The following is a 14,128-nucleotide window of genomic DNA, read 5'->3' as shown; positions in this document are numbered from 1 at the left end:
AGATTATATTAAAACAATTCCTAGATTCAATACCTAACTGGATTTCTACCTTAAAATCATGTATATCTGAAAGTATGTTAATAATTGCAGGTTATAAAATCTGGAAAATAATATTGGTTTGTTTTTCATCATTAAAAAATTAAAAAAATAATTTTGTTTATAAACGAAACAATTTTTTTCAAAACGATTGTTTTGAAATTTTAAAATCGTTTTAAAAAACCCTAAAACGATTCTCAAAAAGGAAAACGAAAAAAAATGTTTTTGCTTAAAAAACGAAAACTTGAAAAATTGTAAGGTTTAGGACCGAATTAAAAGGGAGTGTTCCTGAAACATGAAAGGGGGTATAGGCTTACGGTGAAAAAAAAACGCTTTTGAATGCTAGTAATCTTACTTCTATCTGTTTCAGGAGAAAATTGTTAAAAACGACTCATACCGAAGAAAGTATCGTCCATGCAAATACAATGCAACAACAATTCAGATATTACGACCAATAATCATTGATCATTTTTTGACGCATTTGTTTATAGCTGACATTTTATAATACTTTTTTTATGATCTGATTAATTTTGAAAACATTTATTCCTGTTTCGAGGACTTTTAATAATGAAGACAATATTTTCATATTTTCCAGGAATGTTCGAAAATCCAGCACCAGTGAAATATATATATAAAAAAAAAAAATCAAAAATATTATGAAATATTAACTATATATGAATTAAATTGATTATTATACAGTCTGAGTTGAATCTTGCAACTTTCTGAATGTTCATTTTCACTTTCATGAGTTGTTTTTATCAAATTTCTCTTTATAGACTCATCAGATAGAAGTAAGATTAGAAGCGATCAAAAGCTCTTATTTTTTGACGTAAGACTATACCCCCTTTCATTTATCGCTAACACTCCCTTTTAACCTTCAGCCCATTAAAATTTAAAAATTTCTGGTGTTATATTTTATAGGAAACCCTGTTTCTTATGTCAGAGTCAAAATAAATATACTAAGAATAAAATTCTGAATTATTTAAAATATCTGAAAGCCAATTAACAGATTCAATGTTCTACAAACATGGATAAAAACAATGACCAACTTAATCTGTTAGTGGTCCATTTTCAAAATATTGGAAAATCGTCTAAATGAGAAATTGGCATGTTTCCAATAAAACTTTTTAACTAGTATGCTTTTGTTTACTATGCTTGTCTCAATATCTTTATTAATATAAATCAAGGGATGAGATGGTTAAATAATTCTTCTATAAGTCTAAAACTAAAGAACAAAAAATTCCAGCTTAAGTGCTGCCCGGCACCACTTCTGGCTTAACTTAAACTGCAACTTTAAGCTATATCTTCCATATTTATCACGACCATTTTGATTTCCCGCATTTTTTATTGTATTATTACATTCTTTAGTTTTTTGACTTTAGAGTAAAAAGTTCATCAACATTTGTTTTACGTTTTTTTAACAGAAAACAAAACAAAAAAATTGTTTTCCATTTTGAAACAGAAAACTGAAAAAGATTGATGATTGTTTTTCATTTTAAACAGATAACAAAAAAATATTCTTTTTCGTTTCAAAACGAAAAACTATAAAATATCGTTTTTTGTTTCAAAACTGAAACGATAAAAATATTTTTTTTTCGTTTTGAACAGAAAATGATTTTTTTCCAAAACGACAAATTCTAAAAATGGTTGTTTAAAATTTTTTCAAACAACAACCAAAAGTGCCCATTCCTACTCAATATGCATTCATGGCTAAACCTGAGTGCCATAAACAGAGAAAAATCATGTTTTCATGCAGTCATAGGCATATTTAGAGATTTTAAGAAATATATCAAATTATGGTTTAAATTGGATTTGATTTTGATTTCCCAATTGTTCATGGCATTAACAAATTTTACCAAATAAAAGGCTACCTACCTTTTAGCTTTAATCTTCCTAAATTAATTTATGTAATCTGTAAAAAATATTATATTATTATTATTTGTATCATCTTCTATCTAAATTGTGAACATGTTCTCTCGGTAAATTGTTAAACAAAAACAAAAAATTTCGCGGACTTCATGAAAAAATTTTGTGGATTTTGAANAAAAAAAAAGTTTTACAGTTTACATTAAGAGAAATCATCCTTATTACATATTAACACTGAAATATTGAGATCTAAAAATATATGTATTGCATGACGCGGCTGGATTTTTGAAAATCACACTTTAAAGGCCCTAAATATACCATTTAAAAAAGTAGTTTTGCCCGGAAGAGTCAAATGTGGTGGTACGGAAGGGGAAATAGTGGTGGCTCATGGCTGCCGGAAGAGAAAAAAGCTAATATGTGGTACGGAAGGGGAAACAGTGGTTGCTCATGGCCGCCTGCCTTCCCCCGCTCACTGTATGCTCAGTTTGATATTCAGTTGTGATATACCAAATTGTGATTTGCTTACCACGCATTAAGGTATTAATTAGGCATTATATATATTATCATACCTTTAGAATGAGCTTGTCTATTATTTTATCACATTGTTTCCTTGGAATCTTAGAAATAAACTGAGTTTTGAGTTATTGAGATTATCGCAGTTTTTTTATGAGCTTTTAAATGTCTGGATTTTATCCTTGTATTAACGAAAATGTATATTTGTTTGTTGTTCGAATATATGATAAATCTTTAATTTCCTATTATCTTGTGTAAATGTACACTTTGTTAAAAAATAAAATAATATCAGTCAATCTATCCTAGATTGAACTGTATCATCACCAACCATAACACTGTTACGTTTGAGGAGAGAGTCTAAAAGAAGTAGATTTGATCCAAGAGAGTCTGAGGCTTAGTGGTACTTCCAATCAACCTTTAACAGATTAGCTCGGGAAACAAATATACAAAAGTAATTGTAAAAACACTGTCTGTTTGTTTTAAACTAAAAAGCCTCCAAACTGCTGTTGGAGAGTAATATGTTCTGAAGCACATTAAACAAAATGTTAAACAAATAAATAAACTTTCTGATTGCCTATTTGGGTATCCATTTATTTAACCTATAAAAATTTATTGTTTGCAACAATAAAAACAGTGTTGTATTTAAAGCATGGTGTAATATTTAGATGAATGACTTGATGCAAAAGCCTTTAACCATTTGTCTGACTCTGACCCAGAGAATAGGATCAGTACACTCCAAGATCTCAGATAGAACACACGTTAGAGCTTAGCTCCACTGTTTTCTAATCAGGGCCTGGGGACTTGTACTTCATTGGCAGTGCTCAGGATGATATATCTTACAAGGACTACCAGAGGTTGGATGGCCTCATTCTCATCATCAACTACTCTAGATACTTTAGGAGAGCCTCCCTATAGGTTCACTAGAGTTATATAATAAGCTTACAGATAGTTCAACTACTCTAGATACTTTAGGAGATCCTCCCTGTAGGTTCACTTGAGGTATAGAGTAAACCTACAGTTAGTTCAACTACTCTGGATATTGTGGAGTCATCTCATACTCTTGAAGCAAGTATAGAGTAAATCTACAGATAGTTCAACTACTCTTTTAACTTTATCAATTTATTTATTTTTAATTTTTTTTATGAAACAAATTATTTGATACATGTATTTAATGCAGAATGCAGATAATCATTTTTCCAATCTTCTTGTTTCTTGGCTGTCCTGTTTTGCTCATTCAATTAGCTGCATACCCCTCCCCCCCCCTAGGGTGGTTAATATGCAGTTTCGAGATGCTGATCAGGCAATTTGTAGTATTTCAATATCAGCTCTTGAGTTTCTGTATTTATTCCAGTTGTTTTTGATATCGGCCATCTATGCAGGTTTATTGCTGACATTGTTGTAATGAGAACTTCCCTTTGTCAGCTGCATTACATGTATCAGTGTCTTGCAGTAATTTAGAAAGAAATTAAAAGACCTCCTAGCCTTAACTGCATTCGGCTAGGTTCAAGGTGATTTAGATGTAAAAATAACTTGCTAAGCAGGCTGTCCCATTGCTTTAAAACACGGGGAGTGTGTCCTTTGCCTATCATTGTCAGAGGTCTGCCATGAGTAATCCAGTTTACATTTTGAGGGTGAAAAACCAGTTTATAGTATTTGATTTAAAATCTATTGAAGGCTCTGTTCCCCCTTTAAAACCTGTATCAGCATGTACTTCATCCCTGATGTTTTGAGTTTCTGTATTCCTTCTGTATTCATCTTTATTACTATGTCCTTGCTATCTAGACTTCTATACAAGTACAAAGCACATAGCGCCCTTTCTCTCAACAGGCTTAGAAAGCTCTGCTGACACCCTTCCTCTGGGAGGTTCGGATACACACTGAGTTCAACTACTCTAGATACCCTAGGAGAGCCTCTCTATAGATTTACTAGAGGTATGGTATGGAGTAAATCTACAGATGGTTCAACTACTCTAGATACTCCAGAAGAGCCCCCCTATAGGTTCGCTGGAGATGCAGAGTAAATCTACAACTAGTTCGACTACTCTGGATGTTAGAACTGAGCTTAGTGAGAGGTTCACTAAGGCTAGATAGTACACTATGAACAAAGAGATTTCCAATGGGATTCTAGATACTCAAGCTTGATCTATGAACAAAGACACTGGAGATCAAGAGCAGCTCGAACAGTCTCATTCTCATCATCCACTACTCTAGATACTCTAGGAGAGCCTCCCTTTATGGTTCACTGGAGGTATAGAGTCAATCTCCAGATAATTCAACTACTCTATATATTCTAGCTGAGCCTAATTAGAGGTCGACTGGAGATACAACGAAAGTAATAAATCTAAGACAATGAGGTTCTACTTCAGTCTAGCTAGTTTAAATACTCTCATACCGGCCTCTCTGGACTACCCGAGAGAATGTTTAAGAGGACCAGGATGTCCTAGACTTATCTCCTACTTTGACAACGAGGATCTATGAGGACGGGATATCTAGATATGAATGAGATACTCCAGGATATCAGGTGCTATACCATCCTGGGATTGGAGGGGTTGCTCTTTGTAGATAGGTCTTCACATATCTGGAGCAGCTAGATGATCCAGACAGGAATAGGAGATCCACTCAATCTCATCCAGATCGAGATTTATATCCTTTAGTTCTGGGACTGGGCCAGTTGCTCTTGTAACAGCCCGTCTAAAATACTAGTAAGGGTATTTTAAAGATTATATATTTACTGATACTTTAGGATATAAATATATTACAGATTATATAAATATTTTTGAGAATTAAGCTTGAATATCTTCTTGTTACGCAGCTCACGCCTTGTGATAGAAGTCTGTCAAGTATCCCTGTTCATACTATTCACCCCTGTTCAAGATGTTTGTTTTCAAGAGAGTATGTAGTTATATAACCTGTTTTTTTACCGACAATTATCCTGTATTGTGCATGTGTCTAAACCCATGTGTTTTGTCAGTTAGCCAGCATATGTATTCAAATCATGAGTTTTATATATTTTTATTTATGCCTTTTACCATGCAAAAGTCGGAGGACTACTGCGGTAAATATATATTTATTCAATTATTCTTTGTATGTTTTGTATCGTATGTTATGTGATATAGGCTGGTTGCAGTTTTTAACGCCCGTTTAGTACTTTCTAATGAATGTTTTTGATTAAGAATGGATTGATTGTACTTTTTGAAGCTTTTCTGTAACCTTATGCTGTTTATTTTTGTCAGACTGAAGCACAGATCCAAAAATAAAATTGAAGCCTATTCCTGTCTTTGATTTATGATGAGGAGGAGGGATAGTACGGAGCTTAAGGTTCGTCCCAACGAAATACCGCACAGTACTAACTTTGTATAACCCAGGGCAATGCCAGTTGCGAAACATTCAGTCACAATTCCTTTTAAGAGTACCAACTAGTCTAGACCCTAAAAAAAAAAGAATTGATTTTAAAAATTAATCAAAGTGAACCCTTTCGTATCTACTTGATCTGTATCAGAGTAGGTTACTATCGAGTAGTCTTTTAAGCTAATTAATGAGACATTTTCTTATCTTCTAGTGTGTTTGCCAACTTGGAAAAATACAAAGAATGATTGAGTGAAATGAATCCTTGTCTGGAGAATTTAATTTGATTGAATTCCTTTTTTTAATCCCTTTGTAATCACCAGATCTATATCTGTAATGATTACAACAGGGCGTCTAATTGATCCTGAGTCTATTTAATCTGAGATACTTTCTTGTCTTCCTGTCGTGTTTGCCAGTATGGAAAAATACAGGGAATGATTGAGCCAAGCAAATCTAATCCTTGAGATCCAATTTATTCAATGATTCTAATCCCTATTTGTATAAAGTCTCCTACATTGAGCCACTCTGGGACCTGTACTACATACAGTGAACATACAGTTTACGATATACAGTGGGTCCACTATTGGATGAGCTGTGTTGATAAGATAGAGCATCAGAGATGGACTGCAACCCTACCTACGTAGCCATGGAAGCAGATGAAGATCAAGAGGATGTGGGTGATATTGATCCTGCAGATCTTTCACCCTTGATGAGTGGTTCTGCACCAATTGTAACAGCCCCAGCCTCGGAGGATGGAGAGGAAGTTGAGTATGAGGATGATAGAGTAGAAGGGCTGTTTAAGATGATGTGTGATGCACTGGAGAACATGGAGGAATTGGAGAGGGGTCTTAGAGACCTCACGTCCCCCCTTCAAGGGGGCACATGGGCCAAACAGCCCCCTCCGGATTCTGAGGTTAATGTTTGGGATTCTGGAAGATCTTGGGAGAAGGAATACAAGTTGTTTCCTAACACTTCCTTGGATGATCTAGATCAGTGTCTCTTTGATCAGGTCTACAACCTGCTGAGCATCATGCAGAACCGCGTGAAGCACCACACCTGGAATAAGGAGGATAGAAGGATGACCGAAGGTTTAAACTCAATCTTGGTAATTCATTATAGATGTAAAAAGCTTGTTGAGAAGGTCCTTAGGGATCTTGATCATGATGCTAATAAATAAGAATCATGATCAATACTTATCTACTCTATGCACTATTAGTATGTTTCATTTAGTAATGTATTTAAATAAATGTTAACATACTTGATGCATTGTTATTATTTAAGGGACACAACCAGGTTATAAAGATATGGGAAATATAAGGTATTAGTCCGCACTAGGAATAAGCCTGTTATATAACCCTATCTCATTTATTACTGATTAAGTAAGGTCAATCCAAAATGAATCATGTTTATTTGTGGAAACTACTACATTTGTACCTACCTGATCCATATCTGGAAAGGTTACAACAGGGCATTCATTCACTTGAGTTTGAGACTAGTTTTCAATTTATTTCCTGATCTTCTCTGAATGCCTGAATTGTAAATTTATGGGGAGACTTATTGAGGGAATTTATTGAATGGTTTAGTACTCAAGGTTCTCTAAAACCATGTGGGGCAGGTAGAAGGAGGTCTACATCTGAAGGGGAAGGATTGAGTAGCACCCTGAACTTGCTAGAAGCCGTACGACTAAACCAATTTAATAATCTTAATTCCATTGATTCAAATTCTATTGATTTAAAACTGAGAGAGGATTTCACCAGCTTAAAAATAAGATACTTAAGTGGGGGGAAATTGCATGCTTTGTTCCACAAATGGGAGATGTTATTGAGTCTAAGCATAATACATTTTTGGGGAATATTGAACTGAAATTCTCGGAAGTTTTATTAACCAGGGGGACCTGTCTTTGGTGGGAGAATTGGCTAGCCTTAAGGATAAACTGAATGTGATCCAGAAACAAGCTAAATGAGTATCCAAAGAGCACCCTGAACAAGGTTCCCAGCTTGAAGAACATGTACTGGTACGTAATCCCGGTAAAGAGTATCAAGAGATGATGGTGAGAAATTGTGATCTAGATTATGTGTTCCATGATGAAGAACCTACAGAGAGATCATCCCCATACAGTATAGCATCCGCACCCATTTACAGGGGGGGAGAAAGCCAGAGTGAATCCAGGAGTAATAATGGAGCAATGGTAGGATCAGGACCTGTTCAATTGGGACCTGGATCTACTAGGCTAAATGAGATACAGGGTCCACAAACTTGTAACACCCCAGGTCGGAGAAGAGTGGATGCAGGATGCCAACTTAGTGTTCCTTCAGGAAGTAGAGTTACAGGAATGGGATGAATGGGGTCTGTTCAATCGGAACCCGCTCATCCTATCCTAAACACTCCTATAGTATTGCAACCTGATGGAGCCCCTATTAGAAGAGTGTTAGATCTGGATGTAAATGGTTCTATGGATGAGGTATTGTCCAGATTCTCTGGCGGGAGCTTAAATGTCAATGATCAAGCTGAATAATGGTCTAAGCTGATGAAACACAGACAGAACTTGGTGGAGGAGAAGGTTGATAAAATTTTCAAAGGGATGAGCAAATTCTCTACAGCTCTTCAAGGAGCTGAGGCAATGTTCCAAACTCTGCAGGAGGATGTAGATGTATTGAAATCCGCAAGCTCAGAAGTATGGGAGCGACTAAAGACGGATGAGCAGAGATTATCCAAGCTAGAGTCTAGCATGAGTAGTTTGGATACATAGCTGGATTAGAAAGTGGAAATGATTCAAGAATGGTTTGTACATGTGACAAGACAGGCAACGACGATTATCCCTGAGGAGCTCGTCAACTCTATCCAACAAGTGATAACTGATAGTTGACCAGGTTTAGCTGTGAATAGGATGAGAGTAGAACTTGATGAGATTAGAGATTCTATGGATTCCAGCAAACAAGTAGCAGAAAGTCTGAGAGGTTTAGTGGTAGATTTATCGGAACAAGTGATGAATAGCTCCATGAACTCCGTAATGTTGGACTCCAGAGTGTGGGAGAAGGACGTGATGCAGACTGAATCTAAGTCAAGGGAGAGAGAGGTTGTGAGGAAGAGTATTAAGTGAGTCAGAAAGCAATTGGAACAGATTATTTCTGTGAATCTAATGATGAACCCTTTGGATATTTCTTTGATAAAAAAGTACAAAACTGCTGATGTACCTGCAGTACACTCTACTGTGGGAAATATCCAGAAATCTTACAAAAGTACGTGACTTTTCCTTGAGTAGAGTACTAGTATTGTGATGAGATGAACGAGTTTTAAGATTGTGCGGAGAACTGGTGTTTGAAAGTAGAAGAAATGTACAATAGAGCTGAAGTCCATAGTTTCAACACATCCAAAGGAGATTCAGCAGATGTAGGAATTTTCTCAGATAATGCCAAAGTAACCATCTACGAGTCTGTATCTAGGTTGGGGGAATTCCAAGCAGAAAGCCAATCGATTGTATAACAGACATCTGTCTGAGGAGATCAAGAATAAACTTATAAACATGTCTGATTCTTATCCTGAGATGAAGAGTTGGTTAATAGCAAACTATGGAGGAGTATCGAGGATCATAAGTGATATTTTGAATGATCTCAACAAGAAGACTTAACCAAACCCAAACAGAAGTGCTCAGAAGTTTGCATTTTATGCATGTATGTCAGGAGCTCTGCAGAGGATGGAGAGACTGTCTAAGGTAGGAGGAATTGGAGAATTGTGTATACTCACAGGCAACGTATAATGGTCTATCCCTGGTGTTACCTCCAGAAACTTATGCTGACTGGATTACGGAAATGACCAGAGCTGGTCTAGACTTCAAGAACCCTGTTGGAGAGACTGCATATAAAGTTTTCAACACTTTGTGCATCATTGAGAGGAATAAAAGCGAAGGATCAAGAGAGCCTGAGCAATCTGGTAGGCCTAGATCTCCTAGATTTCCTAGAACTCCAAGATCCCCTAGGAATAAGGTGAATTCTGCTCATAAAATAGGGGAATTCAGTAAGTAGAAGCCAGAAGAGGAACCCATCAGTACTGTATTTGCAACAAAGTTCAACAATGCTAAATTGTACATTGCCGGCCCCAAGTTCCCTTGTTCTTTATGCAATCATCAGCATGAGATGAGCACTTGTGCAGAAATCATCTCATTAAATCCTACAGACAGGTGGAACAAGATGGAGAAAGGAAAAATATGCTATGCTTGTCTGGGTAAACAGAAGGTGTAGTTTTGAAGCCAAGGTTCCGGAATCCCTGAAATGCCAAGGATGTGTGTCCTGGGCCCAAACTAAGAACTTGGCACTTCTATCAGTACTGTTCTGCAGGAGGAAGGAGCATGCAGAGTTGAGATCTCCATTCCCAGAGATGAAGAAGATCAAGATTGGAAATTCTGAAGTGTTGATCTTCTTTAATCGTGGTGCAAACATCCATATTATAGATGGATCACTAGCAGAGAGAGAGGGATTGCAGAAAGTGTCCAGTAATCCAACAAATCTAACAGTACTAGGAGGGAGAAAGGTGAGATCAAATCATTGAACCTTCAGGTTTAATCTAGGACCTGGAGATAGAGGAGAGTTCCACAAGGTTGTATGTGTGGGTATGGACCTTGTAACCGAAGGATTTGGTACTTATGACCTATCTGAGATATGTCAGGAATACAAGGATCAAGCCACAGAAGAAGAAAGGGATCAAGTACTTCCAAAGAAAGTAGGAGGATCCTGTTACTAGGGATCAAGAACACAAACTTGGATCCTGTTCTGATCAAGGTTTTACCATCAGGTATAGCAGTGTACATGAATCCTTTCAAAGATATTTGTGGATCAAGGTTGATCTTTGCAGGACCTCACAGATCATTCACAAAAGGAGATGATGGGAAACATTCTGAAATGTCTAATGCAGTATTCTTGATAAGAGAGAGGATGTTTGAAGAGATGGAGATGGAATTAGAGGAAAGATGTTACTCCATCATAACGAATAGGAAAATAGGTTTAGCAGTAAATCCTTATCCTATAAATAGAGAAGATATTGAAGATTGTAATGGAGAGATAGAAGATGAATTTGAGGAGTCTCTGGATGATCACGAGAAGTTAAGCTTAGTCCTGGAAGATCAAGAGAATTTATGTCAGTTGCATAGCAGGATGAAAATGGTAAAATCATTTATTTATCTCATATCGGATCAAGCAGGGATCAAGGACCAAATAGAGCCTGAAAGGATAGGGAATGTGGATGGTATTGCGGAGGAATGTAATTCTCCAACTCGTGATACCAACATAGCCCTTGTTAATAAGAGAGAAGATGGAGAAGGAAGAAGTATAGGTCAATGTAATAATTCAGGGAGTGTGCATGGAATTGCGGAGGAGTGTAATTCTTCAATTCGTAGTTCTCTCACAGCCCTGGACGAGGGAGTTACAACAAACAAGGAAGAAAGAATGTATAAGAACCAAACAGAGATGGATCAAGGTAATAAGTCAGGGAATATGAAAGAATTCGCGGAGGAGTGTGAAACTCCAACTCGTGATTCTATCATAGCCTTGGAGGTGAAGCATCCAACAGTGGAAAGGTTAAATGGAGTGTTCAAAGCCAGAATACCCATTGCAAGACTGAGGAATGCTCTAGATGATGAAGACTCCAGTGACAAGAGTGTTCTAAATGCCTGACTTGTAAAACTTCTAGCAAAAGGACTGCAATATCTCTACGAGAGGCCAGGGAGCAGCAATTAATAGAAGAAAGTGTCAAGATGTTATAATCTCCAAGATTATAATTCTAACGATATTTTCTATCAAAACAACTGTTTTGCTCCTACTGGAGATGAGATAAATGACAGAGAGGATTCTCATAAGATATTCAGCATCGATGGAGACCATTTCCTTTTGTTACTCTGGACAATCAAGAATCAAGAAAATTTTACTTAGTTTACAGAAATATATGTTTTGTATTCATTGTACATGTTTTCCCCCTTCCCCTCCTATTCTATCTTTATAATCTCTGAACTATAAATTGAGCTCATTCTTACAATTTCTACCTTCACAAGCCTTATATTTTTATCATCATTGTGCAATATGCATATTCTAGAACGTTCTCTCTTTTACAAACCATGAAATATGCCCTAGTTTTTTCATCATCATTATGCAATACCCGGCCGTATAAAAAGGCCACTTTTTCCTAATAGATTCAGTCTGGGGTTCACAGGCAGAACTACTACTACTCTTCTAACCAGGTTCCTCTATATATTTATATTCCCCTAAACCCTCCCTCTCTAAAATCTTCTTGTTTTTAACTTAACATTTTTATGCATATTTTTATACTTGTAAATTTTTTTGGCTAATTTTTGACTTAGCATTTTTATGCATCTTTTATACTTGTAAAATTTTTCTTATAAACTGGGCTAGTTTTTAACTTAACATTTTTATGCATATTTTTATACTTGTAAATTTTTCTTATAAACTGGGCTAGTTTGAAACTTATGTATTTTTATGCACCTTTCGTACTTGTTCGAATTTTGTCAAATTTTTAACTCGCAAATATTATATGTCAATAAATCAAACTTTAATTCCTGTTATTTAATTCTGCGAGCACACTGTTAAATATTAGAAGTCTTATAATTTCATTAAAAGGTTTACTTGATACTTAGACTGAAATCTATCAAATTTTAAATTGTTTGCTTTGATTTAAATATTCGAAAGAACTTGACATAAATTGGTGCATCTAAATAGATATTTTTTTGTTAATCTTATTTTTCAAAAAACTTCCCTTGGCCGCCCCTTGCCCCTTTGTGACAAATTCTAACAGTGATAAAGTGAATTATAACAGTGAATTAGTGACAAATTCTAACAGTGATAAAGTGAATTATAACAGTGAATGTGTTTTCGGTTCGTATCTTTTATAATTTTTATAGTTGTTTTAACTTTGACATATTCGTTTTGGTGCTCTAAGACTCTATCTGAAAAATTTCAATTTCTTAAATACAACTTAAACTCTACTATATTAGATAAAATATTTAGTTCTGCCTAAGTTATAAATACCTCACACTCAAATTTTCAATACACCTGGTCTTATATTAGGGGAAAATGTTTAAGTCCACTTCAAAAAATAGCAGCAGAAGGCAATCTTCTGAATCTTTGAATAATTTTGAACAAGAAGAAAATGTCCATGCAAGCAACCAAACTATTAACTTAGTATTAGATAATCATGACAAAATGACAGTTTTACAAAATAAGGATGAGTTTCTTAAGGATTATAATGACGTAAATGAAGATCCTTTAGGCAAGATCCTCATTGACATAGTAGCAAAAAATAATAAACTTGCATGTAAGCAAAAGGAGCCTGATACGCTCATTAGCATGCCCGGTCTTATTCAGGCATTCAAACATAAATTATCTTGTGAAGAAAAAACATTTAAGGACACTTTAAAAATTGAAACTGAGAATATAAAAGAAGGCCTTCTGTATAACAAATTACATTACCATACTATAGCTCCTAGAATAAAATGCCCTGATTATTTATCTCCAACTGACATTTTAGTTACTCCTTCTAAGTACTCTGACATAATCCGCATATTCCCTAAGGGGAGGGATAAATTTACTGGTCACCCAAATCAGGGACCAGACATTCAAGAATTTTTGCATGCCATGAACATGGCACAATCTAAATGTAAACTGTCATTGCCCGAATTTTTAGAATTTTTAACTCATTCTTGTACAAAAGAGGCCCATAGCTTTGTCAGAGCCCTAGTTAAAGAAAAAGCCACGCCTGAAACAATTAATTTTAAACTTCTCATTTTATATGATCAAAGTCCAGCCCCAGAAGCCGTGAAGCAGCTTCTCTTAGATTATAAAGTAAAAAGAAACAAAAATCTTGCTATAGCTTAAGCATATATACTTGATAAGGCCTCTATTATTGCTAAAATTTGCATTTCCGATAAAGAGAAAAAACTAATAACTGATTTCAAGGGAATTCAAGCCCTGCCTAGAGCTTTGCCCCCTCGATCTGCTGCTGAAGTAAATAAGCAGTATAGAATTCTTATGACTGAATTTCATAGACCCCCTACATTTATTGAATTAGTTTCATCCTTAGATGGACTAAGAGTTTCTATTGATGATGATATTAAACAAAATGGAGCTTGGACAAATAAAATTCACCCATCCAGATACATAAACCCTCGTTTTAAAACCAATACATTCTCTACTCGAGTAAATAATAATAATAAAACTTATAATTCTAGATCTTACTCTTATCCCCCTCCCATACATAGAGGACATCGATCCCTGCCATATCAAAATAAAAGACCAACATATAATGTAAATAATCTAAATACTCAAAGGCCTAATACAAATCAGTTTATGAACAAAAATTTATCATGT

This window comes from Eurytemora carolleeae, unplaced genomic scaffold, assembly GCF_000591075.1.
Source record: "Eurytemora carolleeae unplaced genomic scaffold, Eaff_2.0 scaffold1196, whole genome shotgun sequence".
NCBI classification, from domain to species: Eukaryota; Metazoa; Arthropoda; class Copepoda; order Calanoida; family Temoridae; genus Eurytemora; species Eurytemora carolleeae.
The sequence above is the reverse complement of the archived record's forward strand: the minus strand, read 5'-3'. Positions refer to the sequence as shown.